Source organism: Notamacropus eugenii, chromosome 4 (genome assembly GCF_028372415.1).
Source record: "Notamacropus eugenii isolate mMacEug1 chromosome 4, mMacEug1.pri_v2, whole genome shotgun sequence".
In the NCBI taxonomy this organism is placed as follows: Eukaryota; Metazoa; Chordata; class Mammalia; order Diprotodontia; family Macropodidae; genus Notamacropus; species Notamacropus eugenii.
This window is the reverse complement of record NC_092875.1, coordinates 341,385,756-341,398,063: the sequence shown is the minus strand read 5'-3', so window position 1 is coordinate 341,398,063 and position 12,308 is coordinate 341,385,756. Positions and strand designations below refer to the sequence as shown.

The window sequence follows — 12,308 nt, the reverse complement described above, 5'->3', positions numbered from 1 at the left end:
GAACAGACGTTCTCCCAACCTTCTCATGAGATCACCTTTTTGCAGTTCATACCAGCATCTCACAGGCTTGCTGGCTTCACGGATCAGTGGCTTGGACAGCCTTTTTTGCTATCTATACCTGAAGTTAGACTTATAAGAAGAGTCAGTGAATAGTGCCATAAAATCTTAAAATAGCAAGGTCCAATAATCAGTTTCAGATATTACTATAACTTCACGTTGATTGGGGAACATCTTTTGAAGCAAGTCTTAAGTAGCTTGCATACCTTTCTATACATGTTCTAGTTCCTGATTAAATAACAATCATCATAAGTTATTGCTCCAGTAGATTTACATACGCTTCCCAAGCTTCTCTATCCCATTCTAACCATGCTCAGTCTAAAAGAATGAGTTATACATATAAATTCAAACACTAACTTCAACTTACGTTCATGAAATGAATTCAAGTCAAAACAGAAACATTTAACTTTTCCATCAATGCCAAATATTACCAGAGATTACCTGCCTGTAAGAAACTACACTGAAATTGTTTTCCACAAACTGAAAATGTCTCTGATTTAGTCTCAGTAATTTGATTCAGTCAATTGTATTTACCCTATTGTTCTTTGTAATATTGTAACGACCTTATTCCAAATTGGGACCTTTGTCCCTTACCCCAAAAGAGTTTTAGTTCCATTTGTCTAAAAGGGCCCTGGAAAACCTCACCTTGAAAGCTCCTTGGATTTCCCCACTTGAACTGGCTCTTTTGAGGTCCATAAGCTTTTCCCTATCACTATGTCCAAATCTCTGTTCTATTTCCCACCCTTGAGCCTATCAATCTAAATCTCCAGGTTACTGGCCACTCCTATCAGGACCATCCCTTTAATCCCCAGACCACCTGGAGTCACTCCCAAACTCCTTCAGTCTCTCTATAGATAAGATACATCTTGTTTTAGCATTACAAATGCTCAGATTTCCTAAAAGTCCACCCAAGTACCCCTAACCTCAATAATTCCATACAATTGCAGTTAACTTTAAATCCCAGTCTTGTTCTATGGAACAATAATTCAACATCACATTTATACTTTTGTTTCTTTTCCTTTATCTAATTATTTCCATAACATTCAGAAAGAATGTTCTATTGCAGGGGTTTTGTCTTTCATAAGACTATACCAGAGTACCCATTTACCCAGTTAATTGAAAACAGCAAGATTCCACTACTTGCATTGTTTAAATCTTAAATTCTCTGTTTTGATTATAGAAACATGCCATGAAGATGAAGAGCAAGGACCTAATTAGATATCATCTCTACTTTATAGTTGGACTCAGAGATAGTCAAGTGGGGAAGCATTCCTTTTCAAAAGAACACAATAAAGAAACTGAGCCAGAAGGATCCCATGGCAGGCAGAGGACAGGATTGTCCCCTGAGGCAAACTTCTGCCTGTAACAAGTCACATTCCTCTCTGAGCAGCAGAACAATTAGTAATGGTCCCAGAGCCTTTGCATCAGATGGCAGGTTTCACTAATCAAAAATTTTACCAGACTTGCATCTTAAACCTTAAATGTGTACTAAAAATCAATCACTAGAGATCATTTATCACCAAAACAAATTCCTTGTTTAGGAATTCCATATACAAACAGTTTACTCTTTATATAGAGACTACAACTTTAACAAAGCAAGTTTATCTGAGTCTGAGACGCCACTGATTGCTAGAAGCCTCAGACGCTATAGCCACTTGGGTGATGCTTGAAGACTTTTCCAGCCTTAGAGGCCCAGGGTGGGGCTGGTGCCCCTCCTTTCCTTTGACAATAGGAAAGAGTTAACATCTTTTCTCTGAGCAGCTCTGAGTTCAGGTTAGATTCTAAGAAGTCCTTCTGTAATAATGACTGGACTTCAAAAAGAAAGGGGAATGGGGCCAGGAGGCTGTGTTAAAATTTATCACAGAGCTTCCTAGAGCCATAAAATTCCTGGTCTCTTTTATCTTGTCCCTTATCTTCCAACCTCCATAAAACTTTTATATAACAAATTAGCTTACAAATATAGATTTGGAAGGCCTTCCAAAAATCATACAAAAGATTTTACAAAACATTTCTTCATACAACAAATATTTTCCTCTCTTAAAAACAGTTTACAACTTATTGAATTGACAAAAATTACAAGAAAAGATCTAAAATCAAGGCCTTTGCATAATTAATGAGTTTCCTTTCACAAACAATTTTAGTTAAAACTTCCTTCTTAATAGCAGAAATAAACTTTTAAACATATGTAATACATTCTTAGATGGAACAGACTTGAAAATCACACACACATACATATACATTCAAGAATTCTCAGTTTCTGAATGGGAATTCTACAACACAGAAACTTTTACACAAAATTCATAACAGCTTCTTAACCAATTCATCATTTATTTAACAATGCAGTTTCTAATATAACAACATTTAGATAAATTACTTTTTCAACAATTTTATTACATATTTAAAACAAAACAAGCCATTATCCATTCAGGTGAATGCCTTTCCACATCACCTTGCATGAAAATTCATCTCCTTACCACCACATGGGCACACACTATCCACCTGTTAATCATTTAAAATAACTTCTTTTTTTTAGGACTTTTTTTTAAATACATGGGCAGCTGAAATGGCCAGGACACATCAAGAGTCCCGTGGGAGGCCAGTGGTGGGTGAAGGGGCCCCAGGCAGATGGTTAATAGTATACTTAGTCTTAGCACCAGTTGGGCCCTTAGCAGGTGCTGGTGGATCCTAAATGGGCAAAGGTCCCCCCCCCCCCCCCCCCATCCTACCTCCCAGCCTGGGGAGATATCTCTAATGCCCTAAAGCCCAAGAGAGTGGAGTTGGTTGGAGCCATACATACAGCTGGGAAAGGCTAGGATTGGAGGCCACAGTCCCTTGATGCTGAGGGGGTTGGGAGGAGAGTGTCCAGTCACTTGAGGCCTCTGACTCAGGGGTGGTCTCTTCACTTATTCTTCTGGAGGTGAATTGCGCCTGCCTTGGTTGGAAGACTCTGGAGGGAGTTGAGGAGCCATGTGGGAGGTCAGCACCATCTGACTGTGAGCCAAGGCCTGGACAACTTCTCTCATCAGATGGGCTGCTGTGTCCAGGGCTTGTCCACTCAGGTTAGTCACCAGGCTGTCCATGGAAGCCTGGTGTCTCAGGAAGATGGGGCGGATCAGGCGATGTTACAGGAGCTGGGAGCCATTGCAAGCCTCTGGAAGAGGCACACTTCCCTGCATGGTAGAAGGGGAACCAGAAAAGGATGATGTCAGAGAAAAACTCAGCCATCCCAAATATGCTATATACCACCCAGTAGGTTAGCCAGATGGTATCATCATCTTTGTTGGGATTTTCTATGGCCTTGATGGAAGCATATGCTGGGTAGATGAATCCGATGAGATTGCAGAGCAGGGAAGCCCCATAGCCAAATATGAGATAGAGGACTAGGAAAGCCATGGAACCTGTAGCCAGGTAGTACTTTTTGACACTGGAGACTTCCTCCAGCTTGCCCAGGACATCAGTGACAATGGTTTTCTGTTCCAGCAACCTCTGGAAGTGCTGCATGTCTCCTGAGACTGAGGTGGGAGGAGAGGGGATGGAGGATGACTGGACCCAAGTTCAAGGGGAGACCTCCAGAACTTCCCCACTGCTTTGCAGCGGTGCTGGTGGTGTCTCTCTCCAGGCTCCCAGGACCTCTACTCCTCTGGTCCCTTGGTCCCTCCCCTTCCTTCCCTCCCACCTCGTGGTCCTGCAACTGCTCAATATAACTTCTTGATCATAGAAATTTGCTATAAAAGAAAAAGAGGGACAATGTCATATATCTTAATAGAAGGAAAGATTTTCCTTAACTCTGCTTGATTCCAGGAATGAGTCAGTATCTGAAAGCCAATCATGTGGTCACTAGGTGCTGAAAACAGGGCTTAAGAGTAGTCAGGTGGGGAATTTTCCTTTTTCAGAAAGGACATAGCAAAGTTATTGAATAATGGATTTGGGAAGATCCTGTCTCAAGGTCTTCAAAACTCTCCCCAAATATCTGCCTTTAGTCATTCTCAGCCTGCATGCAGTTTGTGTCAATTGCCTTTATGAGAACTCAGACAATTTATTCCTGTAATCAGAGCTTAAAATAATGGTAAATTGTAGTCCCATAAAGTCTTAAATAGCAAATAAATATTGGCTTGATATCCTTTCAGATAGAGTCATCTCAAATTTGATTGAGCCATTAATTATCAAATCAAGTTACATGATTTTTCTGTCTTGTTAAAATACTTTCTCACCCCCTCACCACTTATTGAAACCATTTGAAACTGACCCATCCAGCAAACCTTATCTGCCTTTCAAATTTTCAGTCAAACCTTTATCTTTCCAAATCTCTCAATCCCATTACTCAGATTATCCAGCCTTCCTCCACATCTTCACCATAACTGTCTGCTCTGGAATCCCATTCTTAAACAAAGCAAAGAAGTTAAATCTACCATTATATGGCAAACATCACCATTATCACTGCTTATTTATAATCAAATTTTCAAATCAAAGTTTCAAATTATCAACTTTCTATCACATCGTTTTAAAAACCCTAATCTCTATATAACAAAATCCAAATTCAAAAATTGTAGCATTTACTTTAGATTAATGTTGCATCTAACACATGCCTATCCTTGCGTCAAGCACTTTACAATTATAAATGCCAAATAACAATATCTTTTCTGCTTAATCCTGATAGGAAGACCACTGTCAGATGCTGCCCTTTATTCCTTCAGGACATATTTTGACTTGAATCATGTCAAATGTGAATTTATAACACTAATGATAAACATTTTAGCCCTCAGTTTTAAAAAATTATTTTGTTTTCTGTTTTCTACAATCACTTCCATAAGTCTTAGATTTTTGTCCCACCCCTAACCCTCTTTCCTCCATCCCTCCCCAAGGTGGTGTGCAATCATATATAAGTTCTACACATACATTCTTATTAAATACATTTTCTCCTTAGTCATGTTGCACAGAAGAATTAAAATGAATGGGAGAAACCATAAAACAAAATGAAACAAAACATAACACAAGAGAAAATGGTCTGCTTCATCCTTCAATCCAACTCCATAGTTCTTTCTCTGCATGTGGAAGGCATTTTGCCTGAAGAGTCCATTTGGAATTTTTTAGGTCTTTGCATTGCTGTGAAGGACTAAGTATATAAGAAAAATTCCTCATGTACTGTGGTTGTTGCTGTGTAGAAAGTTCTCCTGGTTCTGCTCCTTTCACTAAGCATCAGCTCATAAAAGTCCTTCCAGGCCTCTCTGAAGTCTTCCTGTTCATCATTTCTTATAACACAATAATATTCCATTACATTCATTTACCACAACTTGTTCAGCCATTCCCCAATTGATGGGCATCCCCTTGATTTCCAGTTTTTGGCCACCACAAAGAGAGCTGCTATAAATATTTTTGTACATGTGGGACCCTTTCCCATTTTTATGATCTCTTGGGAATACAGTCCTACTAGCAATATCGCTGGGTCAAAGAGTATGCACATTTTTGTAACCCTTTGGGCATAATTCCAAATTGCTGTCCAAAATGGTTGGATCAGCTCACAGTTCCACCAACAATGAATTAGTGTTCCAACTCTCCCCCATCTTCTCCAACATTTATCTTCTTCCTGTTTTGTCATGTTAGCCAATGTGATAGATGTGATGTGGTACCTCAGAGTTGTTTTGATTTGCATCTCTCTAATAAATAGTGATTTAGAGCATTTTTTCATATGACTATAGATAGCTTTAATTTCTTCCTCTGAAAACTGCCTGTTCCTATCCTTTGACCATTTATCAATTGGGGAATGGCTTGTGTTCTTGTACATTTGACTCAGTTCTCTATATATTTTAGAAATGAGGCCTTTATCACAGACACAAGTTGCAAAAATTCTTTCCCAGTTTTCTACTTCCCTCTTAATCTTGGTGGAATTGGGTCTGTTTGTGCAAAAGCTTTTCAATTTAATGTAATTAAAATCCTCCATTTTGCACTTCATAATGTTCTCTATCTCTTGTTTAGTCATAGATTTCTCCATTCTCCATAAATCTGACAAATACACTATTCCTTGCTCCCCTAATTTGTTTATAGTATCAATCTTTATATCTAGATCATGCATCCATTTGGATTTTATTCTTGTATGTGGTGACAGGCATTGGTCTATGCCCAGTTTCCACCACACTGTTATCCAGTTTTCCCAGCAATTTTTGTCAGACAATGAGTTCTTATCCCAGAAGCTAGTGTCCTTGAGTTTATCAAACAGTAGATTGCTATGTTCATTGACTACTGTGTCTTGAGGACCTAAGCTATTCCACTGGTGTACCCCTCTATTTCTTAGTACTAGCTAGTACCAAGTGGTTTTGATGACTGCTGCTTCATAACACAATCTGAGATCTGGTAGGGCTAGGCCACCTTCCCTAGCATTTCTTTTCATTAGTTCCCTTGATATTCTTTTATTCTTCCAGATGAATTTTGAATTTTTTTCTAGCTCTAGAAAATAATTATCTGGCAGCCTGATTGAGTATGGCATTGAATAAGTAAATTAATTTAGGTAGAATTGTCAATTTTTATTTTTTGGGGGGGTTCTGGTCTGACTTTATTAGAAGCAAGGAGCTTTAGAACTGGGGAGATTACAATGGCAGAAGTAGGCTGGATGGAGGTTTTAAATGGGGCTAACTCTAAGGAGGGAAGGTGCAGGAGGGGAGGGGGAGGAGTACCTTCAATGCTAAGGCAGGGGAGGAGAGGAATGAGGGGAAAATGGAAGGGAGGAGAGGCAGAATGGGTTCTAGACTCGAAGGGGGGATATATAAGGCAGAGAGCTAGCAGGAGAGGGCTCAGAAGGGAGCTTCCCGGGAAGTGCGAGCGGCCATCAGGGCCCGTTTCAGTTGCTCATAGGTGACAAAAATCACTACATTCCAGGAGCCCAAGCGGAGGAAGGAAGGCATAAACCCTTTGTAGAAGGCTTGGGGTCCCTCCTTCCGAAGCATGGTGAGGGCGCAGTGGCCAGCACTGGCATACTGGCCCGCGGCAGAGTTCATGTATCTTGTCTTGACCACGTCCACAGGGGAAGCAATGATGGTGGTGCAGAAGCCAGCCCCAAAGGCTGATGTGAAGTGGCATGGAAGGTCATCAGTCATGAGGTGGGCCTTCAGAAGGGCATCTTTGATGATATCATAGGTCACCAGCTCAGCACAGTTGACAATAGCATTGCGGGAGACATTGGGTGAAGTTTCTTTCCATAAGCCCCGAAGGCCCTCCTCTCGGGCAATAGTCTTGTAAGCATCCACTGTACCCTGGTATCTCCAGCTGCCACATGCACGAGCCTGGGCCTGGAAACGTACCTTCACCACATCTGTGGGTTGGGCTACTCCCACTGCCAGTGCCCCTGTGATGCAGCCTGCCAGGAGGTGGCTCCCAATGCCTGCATGCTCAGATCCCTTGGTGTAAAATTGTTTGACAGAGTCATAGAGGCCAATGCGGACAGAGGCAAAGCTCATCTGGGGCTGCAACCCAGCCACCAGCCCGTTGTACAGGCTGCCAGGGCCCTCAGTCTTCACCATGGTCAGAATGGTGCCCATGACACCCCGATACTGGGCAGTGCTAGAGGAAGCTCGGATGGCCCCTGGCTCTCTCCTTGAATCTGCAGCCGGACTTTGGCTGTGTCCAGGGGGAAGGTGATGAGGTCAGCAATGCAGGCAGCTGTGCCAGCCCCAAGGAACTTTACAGTGGCTGTTGGGGGCACATCTGTAGGCTTAAATCCAACCATGATTTGGATGCTGGCTTTCTGCTACTTCCCCGGAGGCAGAGGAGAAATGGAAAGATAGCCTCTACTGATTGAGCAAGATGAGATAGAGGAACTCTGCTGGAGTCCTGATCCGGAGGGTCTCACGATGATGGCACCTTTATCAAGCTTCTCTAAAGGTGTCCTGCTCTTCAAAGTTGCTCACAGCAACCATGGCTCACTTCCCTTTATTTTCCATAGAAAATTGTTGGGAAACTGAACACCTAATGATCATACTATGTGCTCTGGACCGTAGAGGAAAACACGAAGAGGCGGCGGGAGGCACAAGGCCAGCGGCAGAGCGCGGGGTCCGGCAGGCGTGAGCGGCTGCGTTGGGGTCTTCGCTACGACACTCCGAGATCTCTGTCGCTGAGGAGGTGGATGCGCGCACTCTAGAATTGTCATTTTTATTATATTAGCTTGGTCTACCCACAAGCAATTGATATTTTTCCACTTACTTAGATCTGACTTTATTTGTGTGAAAAGTGTTTTGTAATTGTGTTCATATAGTCCCTGGGTTTGTTTCAGCAGGTAGACTCCCAGACATTTAAAGTGTTTATCTTAGCTTTAAATGGGATTTTTCTTTCTATCTTTTGCCAGTAGGCTTTGTTAGTAATAGAAATGCAGATGATTTTTCTAGGTTTATTTTGTATGCAACTTTGCCAAAGTTGTTTGTCATTTCAAGTAGCTTTTTACTTGATTCTCTGGGATTCTCTAAGTATATCATCATATCATCTGCAAAGAGTGATAATTTAGTTTCTTCTTTGCCTACTCTAATTTCTTCAATTTCTTTTTCTTCTCTTATTGCTAAAGCTAATACTGTTTTGAATAACAGTGGTGATAATGGACATCCTTGTTTCACTCCTGATCTTATTGGAAATGTATCTAGCTTATCATCATTACATGTAATGCTTGCTGATGATTTTAGGCAGATACTACTTATTATTTTATGGAAGGCTCCATTTATTCCTATGCTCTCCAGTTTTTTCAGTAGGAATGGGTATTGTATTTTGTCAAAAACTTTTTCTGCATCTATTGAGATAATCATATTATTTCTATTAGTTTTGTTGTTGATAGGATCAGTAATGCTTATAATTTTCCTAATATTGAACCAGCCCTGCATTTCTGTTATAAATATTACCTGATCATAATGTATTATTCTCATAATAAGTTGCTGTATTCTTTTTGCTAATATTTAGTATTTTTGCATCTATATTCATTAGAGAAATTTGTCTATAATTTTCTTTCTCTGTTTTGACTCTTCCTGGTTTAGGTATCAGAACCATATTTGTTATCATAAAAAGAATTTGTTATGCCTCCTTCTTTGCCACCAATTTTCCCAAATAGTCTAAATAGTATCGGAATTAATTTTTCTTTAAACATTTGATACAATTCACTTGTCAATTCATCTGGCCCTGGAGATTTTTTCCTAGGGAATTCATTAATGGCTTGTTCAATTTCTTTTTCTGAGATCAGATTATTGAAGTGTTCAACTTCCTCTTCTGTTAATCTGGGCAATTTTTTAAAAAAATATTTATCCATCTCATTTAGATTATCAAATTTATGGGCATACAATTGGGTAAAGTAATTTCTAATTATTGTTTTAATCTCTTCCTCGTTTGAGGTGAGTTCGCCCTTTTCATTTGTGATATTGGTAATTTGGTTTTCTTCTTTCTTTTTTTAATCAAATTGACCAAAGGTTTTTCAATGTTATTGTTTTTTTTCATATAACCAACTCAGTTTTATTTATTAGTTCAATAGTTTTCTTAGTTTCAATTTTATTAATTTCTCTTTTGGTTTTCAGTATTTCTGATTTGGCGTTTACTTGGGGATTTTCAATTTGTTCTTTTTCTAGCTTTTTCAGCTGCATGCAATAATCAGGAGATCAATTTCTCTATTTTTTCATGTAGGCATTCAAAGATATAAAACTTCCCCTAAGAACTGCTTTTGCAGTATCCCATAAGATTTGGTAGGTTGTCTCATTATTGTCATTCTCTTGAATGAAGTTGTTGTTTAACCGACTCATTCTTTAGGATTAGATTATTTAGTTTCCAATTAGATTAGGGGCTCCACCCTACTGGGGCTCAGAATCTCCTCCTAGTTCGCTGAGGTGGGGCTGCCTGGGCAGCTCCAGTCCTGCATTGGTTCCCTTCAGCCACAGCAAGAGGTACCCCACATTACGATTTTTCTAGCCTCGTGGGCTAAGGGACTATTTACCCCTTTGGTTGATCATACTGTTCCAGAATTTTTCCTAGGGAAATATTCTCTAGGTTTTTCAAGGTCAACAAGGGGAAGGGGATAGCATTTACCTATCACTCCACTCCACTGTCTTAGCTCCTAGAAGTTCAAATAAGTGATTTACAGACACGTAATCTGTGGGCTGAGAGTCTCAGGAGCAACTGCTGCAGTTACCTGGGGTTCTGTGGTTCTCTCTCACTCCATTCCACTGGACTCCTGTCCTGAGCTGATATGTTTGAGAATCTTCACTGCTGTTGCTTCTGACAACCTGGTGATTCCTGCTCAACGTTGCTATGGCGGTCCATACTGGTACAGCCTGTGCACTGTGCTCTCCTCCAGCCCCATGAAATAGATCCTTCCCATCGACCTTCCAGGCTGTCCTGGATTGGAAATGTGCCACATTCTGATCTCTATTGTATTCTGTCACTCTAAAATTTGTTCAAATTCCCTTTTTAGAGGTATCTGAAGGAGTTTGTCTTAGAGCTTAGCTGAATATGAGCTCTCACTCTGCCATATTAGCTCCGCCCCTCCATACCTCATTTTTTTTCTTGAGTCAAATATTGCTGCTACTTAAAAGAAAACTTTTTTCATAACTTCCCATAATTGATCCCTTGAAGGAACACATGGCTATTCTCAGGTCTGAATAGCTTTTTTCCCTTTTTGTTCTACTTTCTTTTTTTTTATATGAAGTCATAAAAATATACTTCCATATTAGTCATGTTGCAAAAAACAAAAGCAAGAAAAATAGAGAAAGTGAAAAACAATATGCTTCAATTTGCATTCAGAGTTCATCAGTTTTCTCTCTGGAAGTGGATAGCATTTTTCATCATGAGTTCTTTGAAAGTGTCTTAGATAATTGTCTTGATAAGAGTAGCTAGATCTTTCACAGTTGATCATCTATACAATATTGCTGTTACTGCATCCAATGCTTTCCTGGTTCTCTTCATTTCACTTTGTGTCAGTTAATATAAGCCTTCCTATGTTTTTCTGAAACCATTCTGATTGTCATTTCTTTTTTTTTAAATTTTTTCTTCATTTTTAACACAGTTCATATCACATAAAACAACTCCAACTTTTGGTCAGGTTATACTTCTTTTAAAGTATTTACAATATAGACCACAAACGAATTTTTTTTAACATTAACCAATGAGACACAAATAATGACTATGTATGCTAACTTCACAAGCCCTTGACCTACTTGTCTCCGTTATTACTATACTATTACTAAGAATTAAAGGATTCTAACTTATTGTTGTTAGTCTAAAGTCCTAAGCCTAATAGCTTAATTTTAGACTTAACCTCGGATGTTCCCCTGCCAACAATCTATAATTGAACAGATCTGGTATTAAGCTTACAAACCTTTCGACTATAGGAAATTGTCACTAAGAGTAGGGACATTGCAGGGAAACAATATCTCCCCAACTTCATGTCACTTCCAGGCAGAAGTAAATTGTCAACTTGCATTTAGTGAGGTTTAAAGTCTGCCAGGTGTCAGTGGGGGAATTGAGTGAGGAGAATCCTACCTCAGCCCAGGCTGAACAGCCACTCTCCCACCCCTCCCATGAGATCACCTTTTTCAGTTCATACCATCATGTCACAGGCTTACTGGTATCATGGATTGGAGGCTCAGACTACCTCTCTTGCTATCCATACCTGGAGTTAGACTCAGAAGAACAGTCAGTTACTGGTCCCTTAGAATCTTAAAATAGCAAGTTCCAATAACCAGGTTTCAGATATGACTATAATTTCACATTGGCTAAGGAACATCTTTTGAGGCAACTCTTAAGTGGCTTTCATGTCTTTCTATACATGTTCTAGTTCCTGATTAAATAACAATCATAAAATCAAATTTACCATTAAAACGTTAACTTTTCCATCAATGCCAAATTTTACCTGAGGTTACCTGCCTCTGGGAAACTTAGACTAAAATTCTTTTCCCCAAACTAAAGATGTCTCTGATTTAGTCTCAGTAATTAATTCAATCAATTGTTTTAATACTAATTGCTTTTATATCACTTTGTAATATGTCCAATTTTTCTCCCCATCTCTCCCCTCCCCCACCCCCTAATATCTTGCATTCTGATTACCCCTTCCCTCAGTGAGCCCTCCCTTCTATCACACCCCACCCTTCCCTTATGCCTATCTTCTCTCTTTTCTTGTAGGGCAAGATAAATTTCTGTACCCCATTACCCGTGTTTCTTATTTCCCAGTTATATGCAATAATGATTCTCTACATTCATTTCTAATACTTTGAATTCCAACTTCTCTCTATCCCTCCCTC

General features: G+C 39.8%; 1 long non-coding RNA gene and 1 pseudogene across 1 annotated transcript; both read right to left on the bottom strand.

Moving 5' to 3' along the window:
- Positions 1-2,362: 2,362 nt before the first annotated feature.
- Positions 2,363-11,740, bottom strand: LOC140501523 (uncharacterized). The gene is made up of 2 exons (XR_011966216.1): positions 11,615-11,740; positions 2,363-3,227 (listed from the first exon to the last, which is right to left on the bottom strand). It is a non-coding gene; the product is annotated as an uncharacterized lncRNA (long non-coding RNA).
- LOC140501520 (dicarboxylate carrier UCP2 pseudogene) lies at positions 6,573-8,057 on the bottom strand (annotated as a pseudogene).
- Positions 11,741-12,308: the final 568 nt, after the last annotated feature.